Genomic DNA, 13,982 nt, shown 5'->3' with positions numbered 1-13,982 from the left:
AAAAATTCTTTTTTTATCATTTACCTACTCGAGGACGAGCAGGAATAAAGCTTGGGGATGCTTGATACGTCTCCAACGTATCTATAATTTGTGATTGCTCCATGCTATATTATCTACTGTTTTGGGCAATATTGGGCTTTATTATCCACTTTTATATTACTTTTGGGACTAACCTATTAACCGGAGGCCCAACCCAGATTTGCTGTTTTATGCCTATTTCAGTGTTTCGAAGAAAAGGAATATCAGACGGCGTCGAAACTGAACGAAATCAACTGGAGAAGTTACTTTTGGAAGGAAACACACCTTATGGACTTGGACCCCATGTCAGGGGAGACACGAGGTGCTCATGAGGGTGGGGGGCGCGCCCCCTGTCTCGTGGGACCCCCGTGGCTCCTCCGACGTCCTCCCTGCACCCATATATACCCATGTGACCTAAAACTTCCAGAACGCACAATAGATCGGGAGTTCCACTGCCAGAAGCCTCCGTAGCCACCGAAAACCAATCTAGACCCGTTCTGGCACCATGCCGGAGGGGGCAATCCCTCTCTGGTGGCCATCTTCATCATCCCGGTGCTCTCCATGAGGAGGAGGGAGTAGTTCTCCCTCGGGGCTGAGGGTATGTACCAGTAGCTATGTGTTTGATCTCTCTCTCTCTCTCTCTCTCGTGTTCTTGATTTGGCACGATCTTGATGTATCGCGAGCTTTGCTATTATAGTTAGATCTTATGTTTCTCCTCCCCCTCTTCTCTCTTGTAATGAATTGAGTTTCCCCTTTGAAGTAATCTTATCGGATTGAGTCTTTAAAGATTTGAGAACACTTGATGTATGTCTTGCCGTGCATATCTGTGGTGATAATGGGATATCACGTGATTCACTTGATGTATGTTTTGGTGATCAACTTGCGGGTTCCGCCCATGAACCTATGCATAGGGGTTGGCACACGTTTTCGTCGTGATTCTCCGGTAGAAATTTGGGGCACTCTTTGAGGTCCTTTGTGTTGGTTGAATAGATGAATCTGAGATTGTGTGATGCATATCGTATAATCATACCCACGGATACTTGAGGTGACATTGGAGTATCTAGGTGACATTAGGGTTTTGGTTGATTTGTGTCTTAAGGTGTTATTCTAGTACGAACGCTAGCGCTGTTTGTGACACTTATAGGAATAGCCCAACGGATTGATTGGAAAGAATAACTTTGAGGTGGTTTCGTACCCTACCATAATCTCTTCGTTCGTTCTCCGCTATTAGTGACTTTGGAGTGACTCTTTGTTGCATGTTGAGGGCTAGTTATATGATCCAATTATTTTATTATTGTTGAGGGAACTTACACTAGCGAAAGTATGAACCCTAGGCCTTATTTCCACACATTGCAATACCGTTTACGGTCACTTTTATCACTTGCTACCTTGCTGTTTTTATTATTTCAGATTACAAATACCTTTGTCTACTATCCATATACCACTTGTTTCACCATCTCTTCGCCGAACTAGTGCACCTATACAATTTACCATTGTATTGGGTGTGTTGGGGACACAAGAGACTCTTTGTTATTTGGTTGCAGGGTTGCTTGAGAGAGACCATCTTCATCCTACGCCTCCTATGGATTGATAAACCTTAGGTCATCCACTTGAGGGAAATTTGCTACTGTCCTACAAACCTTTGCACTTGGAGGCCCAACAATGTCTACAAGAAGAAGGTTGTGTAGTAGACATCAGACTCCGTGGAGGAAGTGGCCCGCGACGCCGCCGTGAATGTAGCCGCGCCGTGTCGGCTCGGGACCGAGCGCCGGTAGCACCGTGAGATTGAATCAAGAAGAAAATGCGGCGATTAGTGTACAACCTCTTTGGTGGCGCCGATTAGGCCACGGCTTCATCCGAGGAAACGGTGATGATGATGCTCTTTCGGTGGTGCAGGTGAAGACGGCGGTGTGGGAATGGAGGTGGCGTGATAGACGAGGGGAACGTCGGGGCAGCTCCTTAGAGGTGGAGGACGGGGTGGCTGAACCGGCGGGACGATGAGATCGACGACGGATCCTCATCCGGTACGGTGGATGAGGGACGTCGAGGTGTTGCTGTGGACGACGTCGTCGGGGAAGAGGCTTCGGCTGGGTGGCGGATGGAGCAGGGTGTGGGGTTTCGTCGCGGGTTTTCGCAGCCTCGATGTACGAATGGGTGGGCGGATGGGATGGCAGTGGGGAACCATGGCTTAGAGACGCGCTTGTCCGAAATGTGGGGTAAGTTACAAAAGTACCCCCACCGATTTGAGGCGGTTCTTTTGGTTCAGGGGTACCACGGGCATTTCGCGTGTCGGGATTTCACAGGAGGTGGGAGTTTTCGCGCGCGTTGTTATTTCGGAATAGCAAGGCGCGGGTTGAGATGGAGGGAGTTGTCGGAGCACAATGAGACAAAGATATATCTTAAATATTTCGGGCTAACAAGGCGCCGGTTGAAGAGGCGGGAGTTTCGCAGCACGATAGGCAGAGACGTACGCTAGCTTGAATTTTTGGCATAACAAGGCGCAACTTGAAATTTCGGAAGAACAAGCTTAATGTGTACCCAAAAAAAGAGACAATTTGCTCCTCAACACGCACAACACACACACAAACACCATTTAGACTAGAGTAAGGTACACGTGCATTGCACGCATGAGATTGGCAACCAAATTATGAATAAATACCACATTATAGCATGCAAGCTTTGAGTCATATATGCATGATGTAGATGTTCGTTTAATTCTTATAGTTCATTTCATTCAAAATCATCTAGTTTTTATAAGAAAGCTAATCTATTTTAAGATTCATGGAATTGTGCATCGTAAGACATAAAGTAAAAACAAATAATGGCAAATCATGTAGAAAAACATTTGGGCAATTCTGATACGAAGATTCTAGAACAAATAAGAAGTGCTTGTGTTTTGATGTTTGTGCATTATGCTTAAGTTCAACCATGGAGTCTTCTAGATTATACATGTGGCGAAATCTGGTGGAATCTAGATGATATCCAACGGCCAGTAATGCTCAAATTTGCCATCTTTGGACCATCCGATTCACCTCATCCAACGACCATCTTTCAAAGTTAAAGTTACCCGCACACAATAAAAAAAAATATAAAATATAATATATATAGGGGTATAGATATAGATATGTGATGCAAAAGCCGCCCATCATCTCCAATTAGAATAGTGTGTCCATGCACGAATGCGACATGGCCAAATGATGTCTGCCATCGGTATCTCAAATTCAAATCAGTCTGACCTTGTTCAATGTGTATACATTACAACATGCTCGTTTCCAAACCACACCGCACAGGTCTCCGTTATATTCATGCATGCATGGGTTTGAAACATCAGGATCTCTTATTCAAATATTTGAATTCAACTTTACATTGATTGTGACCTCACCTATTCAGCTATTCTTTTACACCCACACAGTAGTCTTCTCTTTATAATTGTACCACTAACTTTCTCTCATGCATGCATGCACACACACTACCAGTCGGCATTATCCATCGCACGCATGCAATCTTTTTCTTCAGGTCGGTCTCCCATGAAGGCAAACACCAACACACATCCCCTCTCCATCATATCGGGCATTCTTTATCTCTCACGCATGCATGCACAACGATTGATGTTCCTCTATGTATGTGTGTATATAGCTAGGTCTTTCATAGTTTTCCACACAAACCGATCAATCGATATATCCAGTGAGGTCTCACCCTCTTTCCCATGTCCACATCGATCAATCTATGCCTCTCTATATAGGATTAACATATATAGCTAATACACCCACATTAATTATGTATCCAACGCCCCCCTCTCATCATCCATGCCTTCTGCTTCATCTCTCAGACGCGTGCACAATGGCGAAGACAGGGGGCAGTAAGGGCCCTGCCCCTCCCCCCTAACATCACTATATATCAAGGCTAATATGAATGTGATCATTAGACAATTGCTGCTAAAAATGGTTTAAGTTCATGAATTGACCCTCCTCGTAAAGGATTAGCAATGCTTGGCCCCCTACCTCATTTATTTTTCATGGCTCCGCCACTGCGCGCATCAGCGCACGTGTTCGCCCCCTCTCTCTAACTATCGATCTCGCACTTGTGCATTCCTTCATAGTATCCCTCCACTCGGCCCCTCGCACCATCTTCTAGCCCCCACCGGATTTTGCCACATGTACAATCTAGCAGACTCCATTGTTGAACTTAAGCATAATGCACAAACCTCAAAACAACAGTGGTTCTCTGTTGTTCTAGAATCTTCCGTATCATAACTGCCCAAACTTTTTTCTAGTTGAATTGCCATTATTTGTTTTTACTTTATGCTTTACAACGCACAATTCCATGAATCATAAAATAGATTAAGGGCTTCTTTGATTCAAAGGATTCTCAAAGGAATTTTGGAGGATTCTAATCATTAGGAATTTTTCCTATCTTGGTTGTTTGATTCGTAGGATTGTAAACCATAGGAATTTTTCCATATGATTCATTTGCACTAGATTTCATAGGAAACATCCCATCCAATCAAACCTCTTTGAAAGAATTCTGCATTTTTTCTATGCACAATCAAACACTCATACAATCCTGTAGGATTCAAGACGACATTCCACTATAATCCCATGTTTTTCCTATTCCTGCGTTCTTAGCTTTTTATAAAAACTAATTGATTTTGAATGAGATGAACTATAAGAATTAAACGAAGGGCTACATCAGGCATATATGACTCAGAGCTTACATGCTATAGTGTGGTATTTATTCATAATTTGGTTGCAAAATCTGATGCGTGCAATGCACGTGTACCTTACTAGTACTTCGAGTATGTGCAAAACACGTAAATTAGAATACAAATGGCACACTACACAGTGTCTCTCTTACGGTTCATGAAGCCACGTGGCACATGTGTAGGCGTTGTCGCGACCTCCTTGTGTGGATTGATCACAGTAACGTGCTGCTGGTTCCAGAAGAATGTACTCGTCCTCCCTGAGCCATACTGGCGGTACATGCACTGAGCGAAGATGTGCATGCACGCCATGCACGCACTCATTCCTCGCACGCACACGCGGGTACACGGGCGGACACAATTTTGTACCAAGATCCACCCCATGTGATAATTTGACGTGTGTAAAGTCGTTCACTTCGTTGATGGTCAATTAATACAGCGCATGCAAATTGAGTGGACGTGAGGGCGGAAGAAAGACATTATTACTCCACTGCGCGCATGCGAGTAGTTAAATCGTGGGTTGCTAGTAGTACTTCCATTGGTCTCCTTCGTATTTTGTGCCGATTTTTGATAGTAACATAATATTTACGCATTTGAGCAGTGTAGTACTTGAAATTTATGTTCCGCTAAACTCATCGGGAGCCGTTTCGGGCCTCGAAACCAAAACCATCAATTAATCTTTACCTTGTTCCCATCACATTCGAAAGCCTGCTCACACCTACTAGTAGTACGTACCAAACCTGAACGTGTTCCCACTATGCAGGTATTAGTACTAGTGCTAGTACTTCGGTTATAAAAAGGGGAACTACCTAACCGAAAATCACTCTACCTTTCCTCCTCATAAGTGCTTCTTCTTCATCCGTCGTTGCCACGGCCGGTGAGCAGAGCTCTAGGTCAAGAACTACTCGTAACAAGGGAGCGGCAACCAAGGCTGCAGAAAAAAGAGGGCTCGCCGGCATGCAGAGACCTCAAAAGATCTCTCACGGGCAGGCGATGGCTCCCAGGAGCGCCCTAGCCGCGGAGGCGAACATGCCGAGCCGGTGGAGCTGGAGTCGTTATCCCTCGACGGCATGCCCGATCAACTCAATAAGCAGAAGGAGTTCATCCAAGGCTTGATAGAGTTGCTGAAGGAGAGCCTCGACGACATGCCCGCTGAGCTCAATCAGCAGGGGAGTTGACCGCCGGCTTGGTGATGCTGCTGAAGAAGAGCATTGCCTCGGAGAAGAAGGCGACCGGCGAAATCCCGCGACTTCGGGAGGACAATGCGAAGCTCTGCCACAAGATCGACCTGTTGAAGGGGAAGAACGCCGACTGGAAGAAGCTGCATGAGAATAGTAGTTCCTCGATGAAGATGCTGTAGGCCCTCGCCATGGAACAGAAGGAAGAGTTGGCGAAGCTCCGCATCGAGCACCCGACTGCTGTCAAGGTACGTAATATGGCCGTGGAACAGATGATGAAGGCTCGTGTCGAGAAATGCCGTGTCATGGACACAATGATGAAGATGGCGGAGGAGACGCGCAAGGAGATGGAGGTCGTGGAGGCGATGAAGAAGCAGTTACGACTCCGCAGCGAATTAGATCATTTGGGGTGATAATCTTCCTTCTTCTTTTGCTCATGTGTTTCATCTTTTGCTTCGGGTGTTTCGCCGCACGTGTCACGTTCTCTGCGAGGCATGAATAGAACAATGTTTTTTTGAGGGAATGAATAGAACAATGCTAACAATGAGATTACTAGCAAATTAGATCATTTTTATCGCCATATGGCACTGGGTTGCCGTGTTTCGTGCTCCTCCGTCGCAGTACTACTCCAGTGGAAACTTGAGTATACCGCACGGTTCTTTGCTCCTCCTCGATCAGGTCGTTGGCACATTTATACGAGCAGTCAAATCACAAGGCCCCGCCTTCCAGCAGTAATGAGCCGTCAAATCACAAAGGCCCTCGCCTCTCGTGAAACCGACCAAGCTGGACTGCCCCGCCCTCTAGCCTTTTAAAAAATGTATACTTTTGTACAGCAGTAGTAGTGTCGATGGATTGCGCCATGGAGCAAAACTTGAAATTAAAAAAAAGGTGGTACATATAGAGAGCGCTCATCGCCAAATTATGCATATAGTACTATTAAAAAGGCTAGTCACAATAATGGTGTCCAGCACAACCCACCCCTCAAATAAAACTAAGAGGGTGCTTGGATACGTTTTAGTCCCATGACTAAAAGTAGTGGGACTAAAACATGCTAGCCTCACCCATGCTTGGATCCAAATACTAAAAAGGCTAAAATCAAGTTAATGAGCATTTATTATCCTCCAAACCCTCCAATCCAGAACTCGCCTGTGTTAAAGGAGAGGGGTTAAATGAGTAGAGAGAGGACTAATCCACATTTTAGTAGGGGTACCCCTCACTAAATTTTTTTAGTCTCAAGACTAGTTTTAGCCCCTCTTTAGTCAGGGGCGCTTGGAACTTTAGCCTCTTAAAGAGACTATTTTTAGTCAGACTAAAATAAGTCCCTTGGATCCAAGCACCCTCTAAGCATCCTGGAATTCTTTGAAAAAACTAAGCACCCTGAAATTCTTTGACAACTAAACTGCTGGCTATATGATGTTGGCCATATATATTGTACGAATATAATGTGAAGAAACGAGTGGTAGTACTATACCAACTAAAAGATGAAATGTAAGAAATACTAGTATGTATGTACTGAAGAGTTAAAGTAGCGAGAAGAAACATAACATAGTTCTGCTGGGGGCTCAGCACAACACACCCCTCAAATTAAATTAAGCACACCTGAAATTAAACTTTGCAACTATTCCGGTAGACACTGCATTAGAACCACCATGAGCAACGACACTGCCACCTTACTCGGAGTCCTCGTCCACGTCCTCGACTTCGTCCTTGTCCCTCTTCCTCTTGGCCGATACTTCTTTGCTTGAACCGCACACTTGGCTATTGGTCTTCATCCAACCCTTGTAGATATTGAAGCAAGGGTAGCCATCCATTGCAGCGTAGTGGATGTGGTCTATATCTAGTAAATTCCGCTGCCATGCATGATGATGAAATGTGTAATGAGGTTTCTCCAGTTTACCGTACGAAGGATGAACCATGGCTCCTGCCAGGGTCAGGTGAAGGCGAGGACTCCAGGGATGGCCGGGAGGTTCGGACTAGACGGACTACTACCTTTAGCCGGACTCCTGGACTATGAAGATACAGATTGAAGACTTCGTCCGTGTCACGGAAGGGACTTTCCTTGGCGATGGACAATCATGTACGGACCCGCCCCCCCCCACCCCCCCCCCCCCGCCGCCCCGAAACTGGCGAGTCTGGACTCGTGCAGTATTGACATACGAGTGTGAGAGAGCGCACTGCTCCGTCCCCGTCAACTTAGTCATGGCGCCCCAGTCGCCTGCCACTATTATGGGTCCCAGCTAACGGGGAGTAATTCATTTTGAGCGTGCTTCTTTGGCATGCGAAGATCATAGGTGGTGGGTCCGAGGCTGTCAGCAGTGGTACAGTTTTTTTGTTTAGCGTGTGGGCAGCATCGCGGCGATTGCCGAGGATAGTGGTGTAGTGTATGAAGTAATCATAGTTGTTATGATTTTGTAAGCGGAGACAAAATCAGGGGATTACAGCGGAACGGAGCCATGCAGCGGGACGGGTCGAATAGTCACAGAGGTTGGTGGGAGGCTGACGTGGCAGCGACCTGGTCGGTACACTATGTAATAGTAAGAGATGTAGGAGTCAGAGATAATGACGACGCGACGGACCGGGTACTATTATGAGCAACGGCCAGTTATAGCAGAGCGTAGTGGTGATGTCCACTGAGATCCGGATCGCGTATAATGGGGCTCCCAGTATATTCATGGCTAATAACTTATCACGTCTAGTTGTGGCACTATGTGTGGCGCGCAGTCGGAGACGTCGGGATGAAGCAGTGCTAGAGACATCTCAGACTCTAGTGGATCGCGATGAGGACCGGCGACTGAACAGTGAAGCGGTCCAGTGATGTATATGGAAGGTTGTGAGCGAGTGAATGTGATTTGATCATTGATTCTTGTAATAGGAATCACGACTTGCATGTCGATGAGTATGACAACCGGCAGGAGCCATAGGAGTTGTCTTAATTTATTTATGACCTGCATGTCAACATAAACGTCATGTAATTACTTTACTTTATTGCTAAACCGTTAGCCATAGTAGTAGAAGTAATAGTTGACGTGACAACTTCAAGAAGACACGATGATGGAGATCATGATGATGGAGATCATGGTGTCATGCCGGTGACAACGATGATCATGGAGCCCCGAAGATGGAGATCAAAGGAGCAAATGATATTGGCCATATCATGTCACTATTTGATTGCATGTGATGTTTATCATGTTTTACATCCTATTTGCTTAGAACGACGGTAGCTTAAATAAGATGATCCCTCATAATAATTTCAAGAAAGTGTTCCCCCTAACTGTGCACCGTTGCGAAGGTTCGTTGTTTCGAAGCACCACGTGATGATCGGGTGTGATAGATTCTAATGTTCGAATACAACGAATGTAAGCCAGATTTACACACGCAATACACTTAGGTTGACTTGACGAGCCTAGCATGTACAGACATGGCCTCGGAACACAGAAGACCGAAAGGTCGAGCATGAGTCGTATAGAAGATACGATCAACATGAAGATGTTCACCGATGTTGACTAGTCCGTCTCACGTGATGATCGGACACGGCCTAGTTAACTCGGATCATGTTATACTTAGATGACTGGAGGGATGTCTATCTGAATGGGAGTTCATTGAATAATTTGATTAGATGAACTTAATTATCATGAACTTAGTCTAAAATCTTTACAATATGTCTTGTAGATCAGATGGCCCATGTTGTCCTCAACTTCAACGCGTTCCTAGAGAAAACCAAGCTGAAAGACGATGGCAGCAACTATACGGACTGGGTCCGGAACCTGAGGATCATCCTCATAGCTGCCAAGAAAGATTATGTCCTAGAAGCACCGCTAGGTGATGCACCCGTCCCACAGAACCAAGACGTTATGAATGCTTGGCAGACATGTGCTGATGATTACTCCCTCGTTCAGTGCGGCATGCTTTACAGCTTAGAACCGGGGTTCCAAAAGCGTTTTGAGAGACACGGAGCATATGAGATGTTCGAAGAGCTGAAAATGGTTTTTCAAGCTCATGCCCGGGTCGAGAGATATGAAGTCTCCGACAAGTTCTTTAGCTGTAAGATGGAGGAAAATAGTTCTGTCAGTGAGCACATACTCAAAATGTTTGGGTTGCATAACCGCTTGACTCAGCTGGGAGTTAATCTCCCGGATGACGCGGTCATTGACAGAATCCGTCAGTCGCTTCCACCGAGCTACAAGAGCATTGTGATGAACTTCAATATGCAGGGGATGGAAAAGACCATTCCTGAAGTATTTTCAATGCTGAAATCAGCAGAGGTAGAAGTCAAAAAGGAACATCAAGTGTTGATGGTGAATAAAACCACTAAGTTCAAGAAAGGCAAGGGTAAGAAGAACTTCAAGAAGGACGGCAAGGGAGTTGTCGCGCCCGGTAAGCAAGCTGCCGGGAAGAAGCCAAAGAATGGACCCAAGCCCAAGACTGAGTGCTTTTATTGCAAGGGAAGTGGTCACTGGAAGCGGAACTGCCCCAAATACTTAGCGGACAAGAAGGCCGGCATCACGAAAGGTATATGTGATATACATGTAATTGATGTGTACCTTACCAGTACGCGTAGTAGCTCCTGGGTATTTGATACCGGTGCGGTTGCTCACATTTGTAACTCAAAGCAGGAGCTGCGGAATAAGCGGAGACTTGCGAAGGACAAGGTGACGATGCGCGTCGGGAATGGTTCCAAGGTCGATGTGATCGCCGTCGGCATGCTACCTCTACATTTACCCACGTGATTAGTTTTAAACCTCAATAATTGTTATTTAGTGCCAGCTTTGAGCATGAACATTGTATCAGGATCTCATTTAATACGAGATGGCTACTCATTTAAATCCGAGAATAATGGTTGTTCTATTTATATGAGAGATATGTTTTATGGTCTTGCTCTGATGGTGAATGGTTTATTCTTGATGAATCTCGAGCGTAATGCTACACATATTCATAGTGTGAATACCAAAAGATGTAAGGTTGATAATGATAGTCCCACATACCTGTGGCACTACCGCCTTGGTCACATAGGTGTCAAACGCATGAAGAAGCTCCATGCAGATGGACTTTTAGAGTCTCTTGATTATGAATCATTTGACACGTGCGAACCATGCCTCATGGGTAAAATGACCAAGACTCCATTCTCAGGAACAATGGAGCAAGCAACCAACTTATTGGAAATCATACATACTGATGTGTGCGGTCCAATGAGTGTTGAGGCTCGCGGTGGCTATCGTTATGTTCTCACCCTCACTGATGACTTGAGTAGATATGGGTATGTCTACTTAATGAAACACAAGTCTGAGACCTTTGAAAAGTTCAAGGAATTTCAGAGTGAGGTTGAGAATCAACGTGACAGGAAAATCAAGTTCTTGCGATCAGATCGTGGGGGAGAATACTTGAGTCACGAATTTGGCACACACTTAAGAAAATGTGGAATAGTTTCACAACTAACGCCGCCTGGAACACCTCAGCATAATGGTGTGTCCGAACGTCGTAATCGCACTCTATTAGATATGGTGCGATCTATGATGTCTCTTACCGATTTACCGCTATCATTTTGGGGCTATGCTTTAGAGACTGCCGCATTCACTTTAAATAGGGCTCCGTCGAAATCCGTTGAGACGACACCATATGAATTATGGTTTGGGAAGAAACCTAAGCTGTCGTTTCTAAAAGTTTGGGGATGCAATGCTTATGTCAAGAAACTTCAACCTGAAAAGTTCGAACCCAAATCGGAAAAATGCGTCTTCATAGGATACCCTAAAGAAATTGTTGGGTATACCTTCTACCTCAGATCCGAAGGCAAGATCTTTGTTGCCAAGAATGGGTCCTTTCTAGAGAAAGAGTTTCTCTCGAAAGAAATAAGTGGGAGGAAGGTAGAACTTGATGAAGTATTACCCCTTGAACCGGTAAGTGGCACAGCTCAAGAAAATGTTCCTGAGGTGCCTGCACCGACTAGAGAGGAAGTTGATGATGATGATCATGAAACTTCAGATCAAGTTGCTACTGAACTTCGTAGGTCCACAAGGACACGTTCCGCACCAGAGTGGTACGGCAACCCTGTCTTGGAAATCATGTTGTTAGACAACGGTGAACCTTCGAACTATGAAGAAGCGATGGCGGGCCCGGATTCCGACAAATGGCTGGAAGCCATGAAATCCGAGATAGGATCCATGTATGAAAACGAAGTATGGACTTTGACTGACTTGCCCATTGATCGGTGAGCCATAGAAAATAAATGGATCTTTAAGAAGAAGACAGACGCGGATGGTAATGTGACCATCTATAAAGCTCGGCTTGTCGCTAAGGGTTATCGACAAGTTCAAGGGGTTGACTACGATGAGACTTTCTCACCCGTAGCGAAGCTGAAGTCCGTACGAATCATGTTAGCAATTGTCGCATTATATGATTATGAGATATGGCAAATGGACGTCAAAACGACATTCCTTAATGGTTTCCTTAAGGAAGAATTGTATATGATGCTGCCGGAAGGTTTTGTCGATCCTAAAAATGCTGACAAGGTGTGCAAGCTCCAACGCTCGATTTATGGGCTGGTGCAAGCATCTCGGAGTTGGAACATTCGTTTTGATGAGATGATCAAAGCGTTTGGGTTTATGCAGACTTATGGAGAAGCCTGCATTTACAAGAAAGTGAGTGGGAGCTCTATAGCATTTCTCATATTGTATGTGGATGACATACTATTGATGGGAAATGATATAGAATTCTTGGAAAGCATAAAGGCCTACTTGAACAAGTGTTTTTCAATGAAGGACCTTGGAGAAGCTGCTTATATATTAGGCATCAAGATCTATAGAGATAGATCGAGACGCCTCATTGGTCTTTCACAGAGCACGTACCTTGACAAGATATTGAAGAAGTTCAAAATGGATCAGTCAAAGAAGGGGTTCTTGCCTGTATTGCAAGGTACGAGATTGAGCACGGCTCAATGCCCGACCACGGCAGAAGATAGAGAAAAGATGAGTGTCGTCCCCTATGCCTCGGCCATAGGGTCTATCATGTATGCTATGCTGTGTACCAGACCCGATGTAAACCTTGCCGTAAGTTTGGTAGGAAGGTACCAAAGTAATCCCGGCATGGAACACTGGACAGCGGTCAAGAATATCCTGAAGTACCTGAAAAGGACTAAGGAAATGTTCCTCGTTTATGGAGGTGACGAAGAGCTCATCGTAAAGGGTTACGTCGATGCTAGCTTCGACACAGATCTGGATGACTCTAAGTCACAAACCGGATACGTGTATATTTTGAATGGTGGGGCAGTAAGCTGGTGCAGTTGCAAGCAAAGCGTTGTGGCGGGATCTACATGTGAAGCGGAGTACATGGCAGCCTCAGAGGCAGCACAAGAAGCAGTCTGGGTGAAGGAGTTCATTACCGACCTAGGAGTCATACCCAATGCGTTGGGCCCCATGACTCTCTTCTGTGACAACACTGGAGCTATTACCCTTGCCAAGCAGCCCAGGTTTCACAGGAAGACCAGGCATATCAAGCATCGCTTCAACTCCATTCGTGAAAGTGTTCAAAATGGAGACATAGAGATTTGTAAAGTACATATGGACCTGAATGTAGCAGATCCGTTGACTAAACCTCTCCCTAGAGCAAAACATGATCAACACCAGAACTGCATGGGTGTTCGATTCATCACAATGTAACTAGAATATTGACTCTAGTGCAAGTGGGAGACTGTTGGAAATATGCCCTAGAGGCAATAATAAAATGGTTATTATTATATTTCTTTGTCCATGATAATTGTCTATTGTTCATGCTATAATTGTGTTATCTAAAAATCGTAATACATGTGTGAATACATAGACCACAACACGTCCCTAGTGAGCCTCTAGTTGACTAGCTCGTTGATCAAAGGATAGTCATGGTTTCCTGACTATGGACATTAGATGTCATTGATAATGGGATCACATCATTAGGAGAATGATGTGATGGACAAGAACCAATCCTAAGCTTAGCTCAAAGATCGTGTAGTTCGTTTGCTGTAGCTTTTCTGATTGTCAAGTATCATTTCCTTAGACCATGAGATTGTGCAACTCCCGGATACCGTAGGAGTGCCTTGGGTGTGCCAAACGTCACAACGT

This window comes from Triticum urartu, chromosome 4 (genome assembly GCF_003073215.2).
Source record: "Triticum urartu cultivar G1812 chromosome 4, Tu2.1, whole genome shotgun sequence".
NCBI lineage: Eukaryota > Viridiplantae > Streptophyta > Magnoliopsida > Poales > Poaceae > Triticum > Triticum urartu.
The sequence above is the reverse complement of the archived record's forward strand: the minus strand, read 5'-3'. Positions refer to the sequence as shown.